This window comes from Anas acuta, chromosome 14, assembly GCF_963932015.1.
Source record: "Anas acuta chromosome 14, bAnaAcu1.1, whole genome shotgun sequence".
In the NCBI taxonomy this organism is placed as follows: Eukaryota; Metazoa; Chordata; class Aves; order Anseriformes; family Anatidae; genus Anas; species Anas acuta.
In genome coordinates, this window is record NC_088992.1 from 10,560,407 (window position 1) to 10,576,378 (window position 15,972).

Here is a 15,972-nt window from a genome sequence, read left to right on the forward strand (position 1 = left end):
AAACCAAAAACCCACAGAACAACTTTGTTATTCTCCATGAAAAGTTCCAGAAGGTCCAGCTTTCCTGCTGCATTTGTACCTGCCATCAGAGCTGAAGAGCTTCTATAAAAAGGAACAACATTTGGGGTGAGGGATTGATGAAAAAAAAAGTATTTTAAAATTGCCCTTTTAAAGTCAAAAAGGTATTTTCCTTTTTAAAAAAAAGGACATAAGCAGATTCATGGCTGAAGAGAGGGGAGATGAAGAGAGGCCTACCTCACCTACCCAGTCCAACCCCTACAAACGAAAAATCCCCACAGCAGCTCCTATTCCCAGCCCAGCACATCCCAGTGCTGCTGCAACCCCAGTGCGGCCGCCAGCAACAGCAGAGCTCCGTGGGCTTTCACCGAGGAAGAGGGGCAACAAAACCCAGACCTCTGCAGGCACCCTGCTGGTGGAGCATCCCTTCGCCCCCTTAAACTGCTGGGCTGCAGGGTGTCCCCCTCCGAGAACAGCGAGGCTCAGCAGCACCAGGAGCTGCAGAGACTTCCAGTTCCACCAGCCTGAAAACCTTTCAGGCCAACCCTCCCATCTTTCCTTCCCTCGGGCAGGGAGAGGTGGCTGGAGACCACACAGCATGCCAGCAGGGCAGAGGACAAGCTACTGCCATCGATTTAATACTCTTTTTTTTTTTTTCTGGCATCCTTTGTGTGCTGCAGCGAGAAAGCCACCCCGCCAGAAAAGCTTTTATCACAAGGACAAATTCCTCCCCCAGCTGTACACAAGCAGCTTAACACCTAAGGATTCAGGGGACAAAAATAGAAGGGAGAATTTGTTTCAGGTGTGACAGCCTCTGAATCTTTCCCTCCCTTGTCCAACCAATGCTATTTGTTCTGCTACCAGGGCAAACTATACGCAAGCATGCAGCAGTGAGCTCTCTCCAGAGGGCATCTTTAAAAGCTCAGCTATTTTAATATCTTGTCTAGGGTTTGGGAACAGCAAATCTCCTGACCACCGTCTGCACCAGCCCCTGTGCTCCGTGCAGACCCGGCTGCTGCTCCTGCCCGGTGTTTGGTGACTCCTGGTGAGTGCAGCTGCCTTCACTGCCCTCCTTCCAAGCCCGTAGAGGTCAGGAAACACCAAGCAGGGACTCCTCCTGCAACTTTTCCTGGTATTTTTCACAGTAGGTAAAAAACACACAGTTTCTCTCAAGCCCATGGGAGCTCAACCCCGGATAACGCAGTTGGGACCCACGAAAGCACAGCAGGTCCCTCAGCTCAGGAGCGCTGCAGAGCATCACATGAAGAACACACGCTGTTCTTTCCCAGCGCCAAGGGAAAACAGTTACATCCTGGTTATCTGATGATTAAGGAGAAAAAATACTTGGAAAAGCCCTGGGAAGAGCCTTTCCGTCGGAGCAGAAGCCTCCCAGCCCTGCCACGCCACCAGCTGCTTCGACCAAACACGGCTCGAGCGCGGGGCGGCACAAGGTGCCGTGCGACCGGCCCCGCTGTTTCTGTACCTTTGGCAACTTTGAAATTGGGAGCAGCTGCTAGCGAGCTAGCCGGGATGTTTTATAGCTTGCTGACAATGCCAGATCCTGCAGATATTACAGTCCGTACTCAGTGGCATCTCAGCAGTATTCTGTTTTTACAAGCGTTTCCCAACACACCCCGAGGAACGCACCAGCCCTGCTCCCATTTCCACCACCGGGGAGCGGGGGTGGATCATCTGCATCCCTTGTCCCCTTCCCCTGTCCCTATCCCTTGTCCCCTGTCCCCTGTCCCTCCGGAGCAGTCCCCGAGCTGCAGCCAGTCCTCGGGGTCCACACCAGGGGGTTAGGAGGCCACGGAGAGGTAGCTGGTGGTACGGGGTGCCATCAGAGCGGGTTTTCCCACACTTGAGCAGCTCTTTGTCTCCCCAGAGGACACTTTGCTCCTTTGGAGATTACAGCATTAATCTCCCAGGAGAGACGGGAGGCCGCATCACTCGTTACTTAAGCAACTGAAGGCTTTTACTTGGATAAGGCCAAATAAGTGTAAAATTATAGCGGGGATTAAGACAGATTAAGGGGTGCCTGTTAGTCAGAAGGGACTCCTGGTGGGCTGGGAATTTTTCCAAGAGGCTGAACATAACCTGACTTGCAACACCACGGAGCAAGTGTCTCGTGCTACCTCATCACACCCCGCAATCTGCCGCCCGGGTCTGCATCCGATGTCAGCTTTAGCGACCGCACTCCGCTGGCTCTGGAAGCGAGACCTCAATTAAATGAGAGACCTTGCTTATTTTTTGCATCAATACGGAAAAATATCATGCTCTAGAATATTTCGGAGGTCCTGGGACTACTGGTTGTCTAACAACCAAGCCTTCTCTTGAGTCATTACACTCTGCTTGTTCCCATTTGCTTTCACACCCATGACATTACCTTCCTGCACCAGCGGGTGGGGAGATCCTATCTGCTTTATAATCCCCCGTAACGCTGCTGTTCCTTGCCTCAAATATTTTCTGCCCTCTGTCGCTCGACGCTGCACAGTCACCGTCCTTGGTAGGGCGTATCGTAGGCCAGCCTTCAAGACATGATCAGTGGTGCCTTTTTGAGCCTCAACACTGAAAACGTAATCTTTGTCTCCTTACTGCGACAGCCACGTTTCTGGCTAGTGTGAGGGAATCAGACCAGGAGGGACGGGATGGGCACGAGGACGGGGCAGCTTATTCTCTTCATTGTGCTTTCTCCTGGTCTCAGAAGAACTCTTCTCCCCAGGCCGTGTCTCACAACCACACAAAAAAAAGTTTGAAAGGTCTGGGAGCTGGGTGCTGCCCTGTGGATCTCTTTCCAGAGCCCTACGGCACTGCACACCTACTGGGGGCAAAGCCAAACGCTTCCTTTGGAGGCACGAGCTCAGCTTGCAGGTGGCACTCAGCCACTTTGGGAGCCCCATTTCGTGTCCCAAGGCCCTGCCCGGTGCCAGTGCAGTGAGGGTGGTTTGTCTGGGACAACCGAGAACCTGTGCCGACAGAAATCAGAAAGGAGGGGGCCCGGCGGTGCTCCCTGATGTGCCCTCTTGCTCTCAGTGCTGCAGCCCTGGCCATCCCCACCCAGAAAGGTTCCTGCTTTTCAGGTCATGGAACAGCACCAGCCCCTTGCTCTCCTGCAACTCCACAGCTCAGTTTCAGCTCCCTCAGGACCATCCTGCACTCACCAGATGAGAACACGAGGCGAAGTCACAGCTCATAGCCCAAACGTGTATTCTTGTACACAGAGGAACAGGTACTGTAAGAATTGTTGTACGGGTCAATACCCATCAAGAAACTGGATAGCAAGGTCATGTTCCTCATTAAATCACCCACAGTACGAGCACCAATGTATTTTATTAGCTTGGTGGTGCTAGAAGATGCTCCTCACCCCTTTTCTTACCCCGGAAATAGCCTGTGATTGCAAACTGAAGGAGAGGGGTTAGAAGTGATGATATTGACACAGAGGCCGATAAACTGGTACGAAAATTGATGGGAAAATAAAAGAAGACCTTAAAACTAGCCCTGTAGCTCTCCCACGACTGGAAGTTTGCATACCTGCAAGATTAAGCGTTTGAGGTCAGAAGCAGCCATCTGATGACTCTCACTTGATCCTTTTTCTGACCTGTTTGGATGGTTTCCCAGAACGTATCTGTCTCATATACACTTCTTGTTTCCTCTGATAATCCTCTCAGGCTTGTCCAGATGTGTCTGTTTAGCTGTCCCTGGAAATCAGCAGGAATTGACTGACCCTCACCCCGTACGCACCCGGGGCTCACACACAAACACACTTTGACGGCGTTAACCCTTTTCGCCAAAGCTCCTGCCAGGACGCACGAGTGCCTTTGCAGATGTTTGCCGTGCCACTGGCTGTGTTAAAACACGCATCATTTCAGCTTCCCAGGCTATTGGGACTATTCCACCCACAGCCCTAACCTCACGGCTGCCAATCCTTCTGCACCTTCTGGGCTCACCGTATCCCACCAGGAGAGGTTGTGCTGGTGCCCCGAACCTTTGGCTCCCCCCTGCACCCAGCACATCCCAGCCCCATTCCCCAGCTGCCTCACCCACTGCGTGCCTGCTTTGGAAGCTAAACCAGAGGAAAGCCGTGCGAAAAAAACTAATTGATGCCACCCAGTAAGAGCTAATTAACAATTTCCCCAAGGAGACAGCTCACAGGGGACCCGGGATGGTACAGATAATAGGGAGGAACAAATGGCAAGCCCTAGTTCAGCCCGCAGCATTCATGCCAAGACAGCCCCAGCATTTACACTGGCTCCCATCAAGCCCCTTTGGCTCTTGGCACTAAACAAGCAGTAGCCCCGGGCCCTTTTGAATTTCGGGCTAGATCACCATGTACTGAGGGAGCTGTGCCACCCAGCTAATCCCACTGAAAGGACCCTACGAGGAAGGACCCCTGCTAAGGACTGGGAACTTTATACTAAGCAGGAGGCTCTCCAACGGGGCTGTTATGTCCTGGTGGGAAGCAGGAGAGCACACATGGGACTGCTGCGGGCTTCGTGCTGCCTGCTCGGTACTTGGAGTCCCACGTTCATGTTTTTGTAATTACCAGACAATGCATAACGCCATGCGAGCGAGCAGACATCAGCTCTGTGCAGAGCCAAGCAGAGGGAGGGCAGGCACCACATGCTCTCTTTTGTGTTTTTTTCCACAGCTATGGTAAGAATGTATTGCTGGACCGAGCAGCCAGACACCTGCCCGTCTTCCCTGCCCCACTTTCCTCCCCGCTCTCAACTGCGGTGTCCTTTGGGGGCTCCAGCCTCCCTCTCCTGAGGGCCTCTCCCCGTTCACCCCTCTGAACCCCTGCTCCTCCCTCCAGGATCTTCTGGCCTGCAGACCCCAGAAGGTCTCGGGGTCTCCACGGTGTGCTGAGGGACAACGGGGGAACCAGGCTTGGGTGGAGGCCAGGAGCACCCCTCAACCCACCCCACTCTTACAGAAGACACTGGTTGTCAGTCATTCCTCCCTATGGCACCTGGACATCGCTTGAAAAGCCCCAAGAAAATTCCCAGAAATGAGAAATAAGCTTTTCCTATCCTTATGGGACCTTGCTCAAGCTGTTCACGGAGTGAGGGCAGGATCCCAGCCCAGCCCCACAACCAGAGCTCCAACGGGAAGCTGGATCCAGGCTCACCGCAGGGGACAGTGGCTCCATCCCCATGCAGAGTCTGTGCTCTGCTCCCCCTGCTCGGCGAGGCTCCAGCTCTGCTCCAGCATCCTAACCCTGGCATGGTCACATCACCAGGTCCCTTCACACAGCGGTCACAGCTACATTTTCCCATGTTAAAAGTGCACAGATCCACATTTCAACCTCATACTTGCTCCCAACAAGTCAACCTTTGGTCTGCTATCAGAGCTGGTTGCCTGGAGGTCACTCTGGGAAAGCAAAGCCTGCAGCACTACGGGATCAAGTTTAGCCATGGCTGGCAAAAGGCAGTAACACTGAGAGATTTTGTGGCAGAAACTCTTGAGAAGGACAGAAGTTATCCTGAAGACAGAGCTTTTTCCACAACTGCATGGAAATATCTTTGGTTTTTAGAATCAAAAAACATGGGGTTTGTTTTTGTTTGTTTGTTTGTTTGTTTGAGTGCTGTGGGACAGGGAGGAACAAGAGGAGGAAATAAAGCATATTTTTTTTCCCTGCTATAGGAAAATGTTATACGAGTAACCAGCTGCACTGGCAGGGGGGCTCTTCCAGAAGCACCGCCATGCTCTGCTGTTACCAGACTAAATAGTTGCTTGGGCTTCTCCATCCTTAAAAAAAAAAAAAAAAAAAAAAAAAAAAAAGGCAGTACAAAGTAAATATATTCCTCCTAAAGCCAAAACCCTTCTAAGTGCCAGCTTTCAGCTCGGAGCAGATGTCCACGCTCGGGCTGCAAAGCCCAGGGGCTTTGCTCCGACCAGGTGTCCCCGTCTGTGGCGCGCACCCTGCGGCAGCGCGGGCTGCAGGCAGCTGCTGGTGTCAGACAGCAGCACGCCGCCCGACTGGGCAGCACCGGGGGGAAATTCCTCGCTGGGGAGACAGGAATACAGCCACCACGCCATCAGGGGCGTTTCAGGCACTTAGCGTGAAGCCAGCGAGTTGCTGCGTAACCATGGGTAAGCGGCTCGTGGTTTTGAGGCAGGATGGAGCAGGGCAAAGGTTGAGGCCGAGTTAGGATCTCCTCCTCCCTCGCCACATGGGAATCGATGGAGGCTGGTGTAGGAAATTTGTTTCTCCCTGTTCCTGAGCTCCTCCAATGCAGCTCGCCAAGCACTCTGCGCTACCCAGGGCTGCAGCACAAATGCCAAAGCAGCGGTCTCTAACTTCGGGGAACCCAAGTTTTTACATGATCCTGAGCGGGGAGCGAGCTGTCAGGAAACCCATCCCGATGCAGATGGAACAAGAGGCCAGTTCACTCGCAGGACATGCACGAAGTGAGAAAGCCAGCAGTCTGCACACCCATCTCCTTTCCGCTGCTTTTCCAAAACTTGCAGCGTCAGGCAAAATCGGGGCATTAACCCACCGGCAATGAAATTGCCTTTCACAAAGAGCTCTGCCTGCATCTGAACTCTGCCTGCATCTGGCGACTGAGAACCCTGCCAAGGCTTTAACCCTCTGATATTAACAGAAAGAGATATTGATGAGTGTCCCTCCGGCGAAGGAAACCAAATGGTGTTTTTAACTTCAGCGGATTCTTTACAGATTTCCAATTCTTTAGCGAGGCTGTTGCTCCAGACTGGAGTGTAATTGAGATGCATTAGCCACTCACTCAGAAACTTTCCCAGGAACACATGTGCACACACACAGACTATGCATTCAGATATAAATACATACCGTACCTGCACATGCATTAAGCCGCTGTTCATGGGCTGTCTGGACATTTCCGCTGCCAGCTTGGCTGCTTGGTCAATTGCTGCACTCAGCGCTGCCAGCTCGACATAACAAATAAAGTAAACACAGCAAAACAGCTCATCGTCGCTGGGTATCTGACCACAAAGAGCAAAAGAGGGTCTTTTAAGGACCGGTCCTCGTGAGAGACAAGGACACTGGGTGCTTTCACCCCAAAAACGATGGTGAACCTCTTAAACGCAGGCCACGCTCTCATACCAGCGAGCGCAGCGCCTTGCCGATGAGCCACCCCACCTCTTCTTCCCGTCCCGTCTCCTCCCGGGAACAAGCCCCCATCTGTGCCCAGCACAGTGGAAAATCTCCCTCCGGAATCTTCCAGCCTCCTTTATTATATAAATCTTGACAAAAGGCCAAATTCCCTAAGTGTAGAGTGGTCCTATTCATAGCGTAGCGTCTGGGGGGGGTGAAGGACGCATAGCCTTGGAGGGGTTGGGTTGCAGAAGACCTGAAGCCGTCCCGTTGATCTGAGCACACCTGAGCTCTGAAAGGCTGGCGCCTCTCCAGGAGCAGCTTTTCCACCTCTGATTAATTGTGGGTTGCAAGGCACGGACCTCGCTCTAAAAACGGCCGCTCCGTGCAAGCAGGGGTTTCTCACAGACTGGAGGACACGACGCTCAGCTCTCCTGGAGACTTTTTAACGTAGCATTCAAGGCCAGCTCCAGTCTTTCTTCTAGCCTAGGTAGCGTAAATGGATTGCACCACAGGTCTATAGTGAGAGGCTGTAAACTGATCTCCGTCAGGGTAAGACAAAGTATATCCTCCTCTGATGAAAGAGAGAATATAGCCCAAGGTGTGCCAAGGATTACGTCTGCCTTGGAAAGAAGCATCCATCAATGAATCCTATCGCACCCGATGAGAGCTGGGCACCTACACCACGCAGTACCCACCTCTGTCCAGCTGCAGGGGAGAACCGACTCACAGAAATGGAAACTGAGGCACAAAAGCTTATGGTTAGTGTCTGCAAACATAATTCTGTAGCTAAACTGGTATAGCAACCTGATTGCTTGTGTGCAAAGAAGGTGTCTTCAGCAGAAGAAATGGCACCCTTTCCTGGAGCAAAGGGCAAAGACTCCTTAAGGGAATCAGAAACTTCAGGGCATGCAAATAAACTATTTACAACTTAGCATTGACAAAAACTGACAAATCTAAATGCAGAAGCTGGTGAAAAGACTGTGGAAACAGTACAAATGATAAAATAGGGAAATCTATCAGCTTTGCACAACAGTGGCCAAAATGTTAGTCCAGACTTTTAAATGTTTATCTGAAACATCCTTAGAGGTCCTCAGGATTCTTCTGCCTGTCAGTTTGAGGACCATCCTTTTATTTTGTCTACATTATACACATACACGTCCTTTTTAGTGAATTGATAGTGTTGTTTTTTACTTTGGCACAAGAAGATGAAGTCTTACATGGCCAAATGTCTGTAGAAGTCTATACCCAGCTTCATCTGAAGGTGATTTATCTGGACATTCAGCCACCAAATTAGCTGGTCTTCAAAGAGGAGAAAAACTGGAGGCTGAACTTTCCAGGAGAGGAAATAGCTTATTCTGGAGCAGCCAGTGAAGTGACAACTTTGATTACCTTGATGCAGAATAACAGGATCTGACCCAAGATTTATTCTTCCACCAAGCATTTCAACAATCCAAGGAGAGGAGAAGTTGTATCAGCCTGGGATAACTACCAGCTCATCAGGCATCTTTCTCTTGCAGGGCTCCGAAGTACCATAGTCTTGGAAGAGCCCTGTGCAGGCAGGGCAGCTGCCTGCACCCTGCCTGATTTGCACATGCTGTGCTAGCCTCAGGCACCGTACAAGGGAGGGAAGAAACTCATCTTTCATAGGAAATATCAGGGGAATGAAGAATGAGGTTGAAAAACCGCAGAAGTCATCTTCTCTCAGTTTTCAGGGGTTTTACTTTAGCCACTAGCTGCTGTTTCTCCACACAGAGCACCTGCTCCCTGTGTGTCTTCGAGTCAGAGATGGAGGATTTCCCAACAAAAAGCAAAACTGCCGTGTGTTGTCTCCCCCAGGAGCCAGTATAACCCCAGAGAGGTCACCAGTTGGTTTTCCTCCCCGCATTCCCCCAGGATCTCTGCTCTTACCTGGGACCAGACACCACAGCTACTCTGAACTTCCCAGTGCTGCTCACCAAGAGCTCGGCCCTGCCTGCTCCCCAAAGCCACCCCTGCCCCTCTGTGGCACAGCTGAGCCCCCTTGCCTCCAGCACAACAGAGCCTGAGCACTTCAGACCACATCCCACAGGGGACAGCGATACTTCTACCCGCTGCTTAGGTGCGTTTGTTACCGGAGGCAATGGTAAAGCGGCTAAATCTGATGAAATTAGAAAAGAAGGAAAACCTCAGAAGTCAAGAGTCACTTGTGCGATCCTGCCTTTTGCAGTCAGAGCACTGCAGACGCGGTGCGTGCAGCGAAACGCCCCCTCCCCTCCAGAAGCTGAATCAGCATCACAGCGGGAAGGGAGTAGGAGTGTGGACAGTCTGACTTCCACTAAGCTTGGGAAACCTGAGAAGATCTCCGGGGATTAGTCACTGGGTAACACAAAACCCCAAAGCCACAATTACCAGCCAGCAGCAGGCACTCTGTCCAAATTGCTCTCAGCCATCCCAGCCATTGTGTTTGTGGGAACAGCGAGCGGGGAGCACCTGATCCCTCCTGCGACCCCAGGCACAGCTCCTGGCTCTGCCCAGGGTGGGGAACCCAAGGGCTTTCAGCACTGACATCTCTTGAAATACGTGTCCAAAGCCCTCGGGGTGGGCAGTGGAGAAAGGTGGGAGAGCGACTGACATACAGAGTGAAAAACCTTTACTGAAGGGAAGGGAAACCAGCCCACGTTTGTGTCTATTCCTGGATATTAAAGAGCCTTTTAGGCATCGGAGATATTAGGCATCACACTTGCTTGATGCACAAGAGATGCTTTGAAACAGCTACAGCCTTTTTATTCACTTAAGCTCCCTCTGAGTTGCCTTTTCTTCTCGCTGGGCAGAAGTTTGCACCAAGGTTTTATTTGGCTTCAGGGCAAACACGATGCTTTGCAGGAAAGCACTGTCAAGCAGACCCCTCTCCCAGACGAGTAATTAGGGGAACAAACAGCTCCTTCTTAACCCGCGGGGGAGCCTGCCAACCCCTCTCTGCTATTCTCGGCTTCCTGGGGTGTAAAGGGTTACGTGCAACCTAAATGACTGGCTTGTCCTTTCCTGGCTGGCTGCAACTGCTCAACACATTTCAGCTGGCAGCAGCGCTGGAGCCGCTGGGGATGCTCGCTGCAGGTTACCCGGTGGTGGTAACAGGAGACATCCTATGCCTGAACCCTAAGGCAAGTGGACTGCAGCACTGCAGAGCAGGTTGAGATGTGTCAGGTGCTCCGCAGGAAAAAATAAATAAATAAATAAATGAAAAAGAAGAAATAAGAAAAAAAAAAGAAAAAAAAAAAAAAGGAAAAAAAAAAAAAAAGGAAAAAAAAAAAGAAGGAAAAAAAGGAAAAAAGAGGCAGTTCTTGCCCTGAAGATCCTACAGACTGAATGTAAGGTGATGCTACAGGCAGAGATAAAAGTGCAGACGTTTTTACATACAGGAATAAAAACCTGGGCAGGATGCTGTAAGCTAGAGCTTATAGCCATGCCAGAGCTGGGTGCAGTGGTCTGAGGGTGGGGAAGCAGTGGGAGCAGAGAAAGCCACTTCAGTGAAATGAACAGGATGGGGAGAACGTGTCCTTCCTAACACCATCTTCATTCAGTGCTGCGTGAGAGGCCTTCCTCTGGGTACAAATTTGGGGTGTTACATTGCTGTACAGATGGGCAGCTCCCCGACTCCACAATCCCTGACTGCACCCAGCATTAGTTCTGAGCAGTAGCACTGAAATAAAGGATGGTTCTTATGAAATACAGGAAACCTGATGTCAGGACATCTATCAAAGCCTGTCTCTTTGCCTTTATTGGCTGTCAAGAGAGAAAAGGACGTGCTGATGTTCAAAGAGGGCATCCTGGATTCAGTGCAGAAGAGAATAAATCATGCAGCAACTGCTTAAAAGGTTTCCCCAGAACTGTATGACTCCTCAGAGAGCAAATGGGAATGATTACAGGTTCTCAGATGCATTTGACAAGTTCTCTATTTTTGTGCACTTTGCTTTCCAACTCTGCTACCTGGAATGCCCTGGACGCTGAGAGACAGCGGGTGAAGAAACAAGGGCTCATTTCAGGGAAGCATCCCTCAGTTCAGCTGTTCCTCGTGATGCACCTCAGCTTTCAGGACTTCATCCAACCATGCCTGGAGCGTTCAGCACAGGACCACCAGGATGTGTGTTCCCAGCCTGGTCACAGCGGTTCATCCTCAGCCATCGGCTTCATGTTTGAAACCTGATGTATATGCCAAAGACTCTTCTGAGACTTCAGGTTGGTCTTCTGACAAAATATCTCGAGAACGTCTCTTCCCGTGACATCTGAAGCTTCTCACCGAGCATCCCTGTGTGTGTGGCCTTGTGCTGCAGAACAGTGCTCAGTAGAAAAGATGTGAGCAGGGACAGGGCCATCTTCAGATCAAAGGTATAACAGAGAGGTAGCAGGATGAACGTGAACGAGGGAGAGGACTTGGTGTACTCAGCTGCAGCTGTAAGGCTGGACACTAGGAAAAAAAATAAAGGGGGAGATTTCTCCTTTTGTTTTGCATTCAGGTAGTTGAGAACTTGGGGACAAAGCCTTTGACCTTCCAAGATGCAGTTTGCAAACCCCATCTCCATCTGAGGAGCGCTGGATGGGTAAATGTTAGCAATGATCTCTCTGCTCTGGCTGGAGGAAAATGAAGAGGTGGGAGGACAAAATGAGCTCTTGCGGTGAAATCATGGAACAGTTTTGCCTCTGCCTTGCAATTCGCACACCTTGGCATGCACACAGCACCCAGACAAGGACTCTCGCTCCCCATTCTCTTCCTGACGAGACCACCCATGGGCAGCGGAGGAGGCTGGATTTAGGAGGAGGATGGAGGGGGACACTGGCCATACACCTCATCTCCATCGCTGGAAAGAGCTCATCACACGGAAAAAACAAGAACACGTTCCACTGGTGCAATCAAAAAAACATTGACCTCATTGGGACCTAACATTGGTGTTATTATGATGTTGGGGTGAGAAGTGTCTATTTATCCTCCTTTCATTTCTTGTTAAAAAGCATAGCCCATGTCAGGGCTGAGGAGAGCTGCAGCACAGAGGAGACATTATTCTCAGATTTGGATTAAGATCAGTATTTTAATGAAAGCACTTATTAGCCCCAGCTGGGGCTCAATTTTCCAGTGAGTTGGGAAAAAAAAAAAAAATATTGCCCTGGCCATTCTTCTCTGGGGACCGTGCAGAGACATCTGAGAGTATCAATTACTGATCATAATACTCTATTGGAAACCAACAGCTGGGAAAAAGCCGCTGGCTGGAAATGAGTGGATTGCTTTACATTTTAAAGTATAGTTCTTGGCTATACAGTGTCCACTTTTTCCCACTCTGGGATCCCAACTGCTCTCAACAGGCTGTGATAATAGTGGCCTTGCCACCTCTCACACCAGTGCCACCTCACCTACCATCAGAGGAGGCTCAGCTCTGCAGAGAGCACTGCTGGCTGACACTTGTGGCTGAGCACAGCCTCAGGTGTCCTCCTGTGCCACCCAAACCCTCTGCCTTAAGGGGAGATGCTCCATGTGCCCTGTCTCCTGAAAGCAAGAGCAACCAAAAACCACGTGCCAGTGCAGGTCACAGCCCAGCCTGGAAGTGTGGGAGGTGTGCGGGTGTGATTCCTGCCTTCAGAGCTCTCCCAGAGCCTGAACTCTGAGTTCATGTTCATCACCCGAAGGAGGAGGGAGCTCTGCCCAGGGGTAAAACCAGCCTGGTGCTGCCCAAATGGGGCCACACAAGTGTCCCGGGCAGGGCAAGGGTGACAAAAGGAGCTTACCGCCATGTCAGTAATTTGGTTTTGGCAAAGTTACCCCATGGGAAGGGAAACGTTATTCATCCTGCCGAGTATTTAGGTCTCCTCCAGCAGCCGTGGGACAGAGAAATGACTACACAGCAGGTTACTCCTGGAGAATGCAGATGCTAACGTGCCCTCTCCGATTGCTTGTGCCATCAAAAGCAATAGTCTGGGGAAGAATTGTGCTTTAATGCGGTGGGAAAAGGAAGGTGGGTGGGCAGTGATTGCAGAAAGCAGAGCGTGGAGATCTGTGTGTGAAGTTATACTCACAAAAGAGCTGGCACGAGAGTAAGGTCAGTGGAGGTGGGTGTGATGTGCACAGAGCCACCAGCTTTTCCCTCGCGGTCCCCAAGGGTGGAGAGGTGGCAGCACGGCTCCCCTGCCCTGAGGGATCAAGCAAGGGGCAGAGGGAGAGACATCCCCAGCCATCCACCAGCAATTTCTGGAAGAGGTTAAAGCTGTCTTCATGTGAACAGCTGCACTGAACTGTAATGGATGGTCACTCTCAAAGGCAAACTGCAAATTTCCCAACAGAACAGACTGTGAGCGAGGGAGGGAGTGGGTGAGTGTGTGTGTGTGTGTGTCACATTTTTTTGGTTGTAGTGGCTGGAGTTTTCTCCACTTGGAATCTCAGATCTGGGTGGCTTTTATCAGAATACAGAATCTGTAAGGTGCTCTACCTGGGAACCTGTCCTCTAAATGCTGTTGAAAAAAAAAACACTCGGATTTGAGGAGCTGACCCCCAGCTAGCTGAGGAGTTTCAAGAGGAAGCAAAAGCAAAGGGAACCACAGGTGTGTTGGCCTCGAGAACTGGGCTGCCCCTTGAGATTTGCTGAACTTTTTTACTCCCCTCACCGTCCCCACAACCAGTTCACCCCTCCTGAACTGGCAGCCTAATTCAGGTTGCAGAACAGAAACATGTGAAAGGCGAACCTGGAGGGCCTTTACCACCTTTAAAAAGAGCAGCACAGCCTCACTCCTAGCTCTGCGCTATTTTCACAGCCCTGCGGCCCCTGTGATAACACCGGGGCTGAGGAGGCACCTCCTCTGACCCAAACTCCAGGCAAGTCTTACATGACAAATTGCATCTCCCACAAGCATCCTCCAGCCAGGAACACAACCCAGTGTCCACAGCTGCTCTAAGCCCAAAGGCAGATGCTAATCATCATCCTGTGGAAACAGGCAAGGAGCACCTGAAAAGAAATCCAGCCCGAGCATCACACAGACCAGCCATTCAGCTCAGGCCAGTCCCATTAGATTTGGTTGACAAAAGAATCCAGAGTGCACATTTATAATTTGCCAGAAAAGAAGAAAAAAAAAAAAAAGGGAGAAGGAAAAAAAAAAAAAGCTTTCCTTTCTGAATGGAGAGTTTCTGTGGCCCAGCCTCCCTCCTCGTCAGCAGACAGGGTGGAATTCCCAGGCTACAGGGGAGATCTCCTGGGGCTGCTCATGTTCTTAAAGGCATGTTCCCAATCAAGGAGGCTGGGATGAGGCAGAATAATTGCATAGGTTTCCTGAGAACTGGCTTCGTATCCCTCAAGACTGATTTAACCTAGTTTTTCATTCTGCTTTCACGTTACAAAAAAATAATTAAAAAAATAGCTCTCTATCTTGATACACTGCAAATCAGGAAATGGAGGCGTATGGTATATCTCATCCTCCCCTGCCTGCAGCTCTCCGAGGCACGCTGCCAAGGCAGAGCCGCCTTTGCTGTTGCAGACACTTCCATTGTGTCAGCAAAGCTGTTCCGATTAACACTGGTGAGAAAAAGAAACCAGTGGCGTGTTAAAGGTCTGAGAGTCAGGAGCTATCTAATCCTCTGCTGGCATGGACTTTCATGTCCTTGAAATTCGCAGATAATAATTAGTATCATTAGGAGCCGGCATTACACACCTACTGGTCTGTAAAGACAAATGAGGATGGAAAGCTTTTATAGGCTCGGGGCCATAGCTAAATATAATTATCGTTAACACAAGGATAATGGAAATCGTGCCTGTATTGTTGGACAAGTGCCAACCCTGAACTTACCTTTCAGGAGTTTGGAGCACCTTGAGCCATTCCCGGCATCCAGAGGTGCACAAATGGCATTTTCCTTTCAGGTTGAGCTCAGGCTATCGACCTTCCAACAGGCAACCCCAAAAGGTGTTAGGGAAGACCCCAGCCCACTGGGTCTGTCTGTGGTTGTACATGTGCTGTCGCTGCAAGTCCAGATGGGAGACACAGAGCTCACCAGCACCAAGTCGGCATCCACGCTGCTACGGGTGCTCTAAAGCAGAGGGCAGCCCCCCAGCTCCATCCTCGGGGACCACGTCTGGGTAAATCCCAGGAAGCACCCAGAGATAAGGAATGCAGACTGGCCGCAAAGGCAACATAGACTCAGACACACTAATCTGGCTTCTCTGCAGAAACACCGGGCTTTTCTGCTCCACATGTACAAGGCAAACCTTTTCTGTAGGAGCAGCCACCAGCCCCAGCTCTGACACTAGCACAGAACATGCTGGACTCGTGTCAGAAGTGAGGTGGTTGCAGCAAAGATATCTTTAGACTGTGCAACACACGATTATAGAGAGACTGTAATTGTAACTGGCTCTCTTCATCACAAGTGCTTTTGATCCTGTAATAAATGAACGTGCCGCAGACCAAGACATAATTGTTTCACACTGAATACTGCCAGTTTGCACTCGATTCCAGCTGTAAAAATACAGATCTCTAACAGGGGAGGAAGAATCTAGCTCTGACGTCCATAATGCCACATCCCTTATAACTGGAGTGCGAATGTATCCTAAACATTGTGCAGTGTCATGGTACGATATACTTGGGAGGCTCCATCATTAATACTGCTCGGAATGGCACACGTCTGTGGGACAACTGGGTAAGTCGTGTGATGCCACATGTCCGTAGCACAACAGGACATTTACAAAGCCCAAACTGTAAATCTTGTCAAAAGCAGCAATAACAAAAAGGAGGTGAATTAGAGTTGGGGCTTAGGGTCATTAGTTGCACCTCTGAGCCACCCTATACCAGTGCTTGCCAGCCACCATGAACTCATATGAAGCTGCACCTTGTCTGGCTCAAACAGCCAGATGAGCCCCAAACTATCCTTG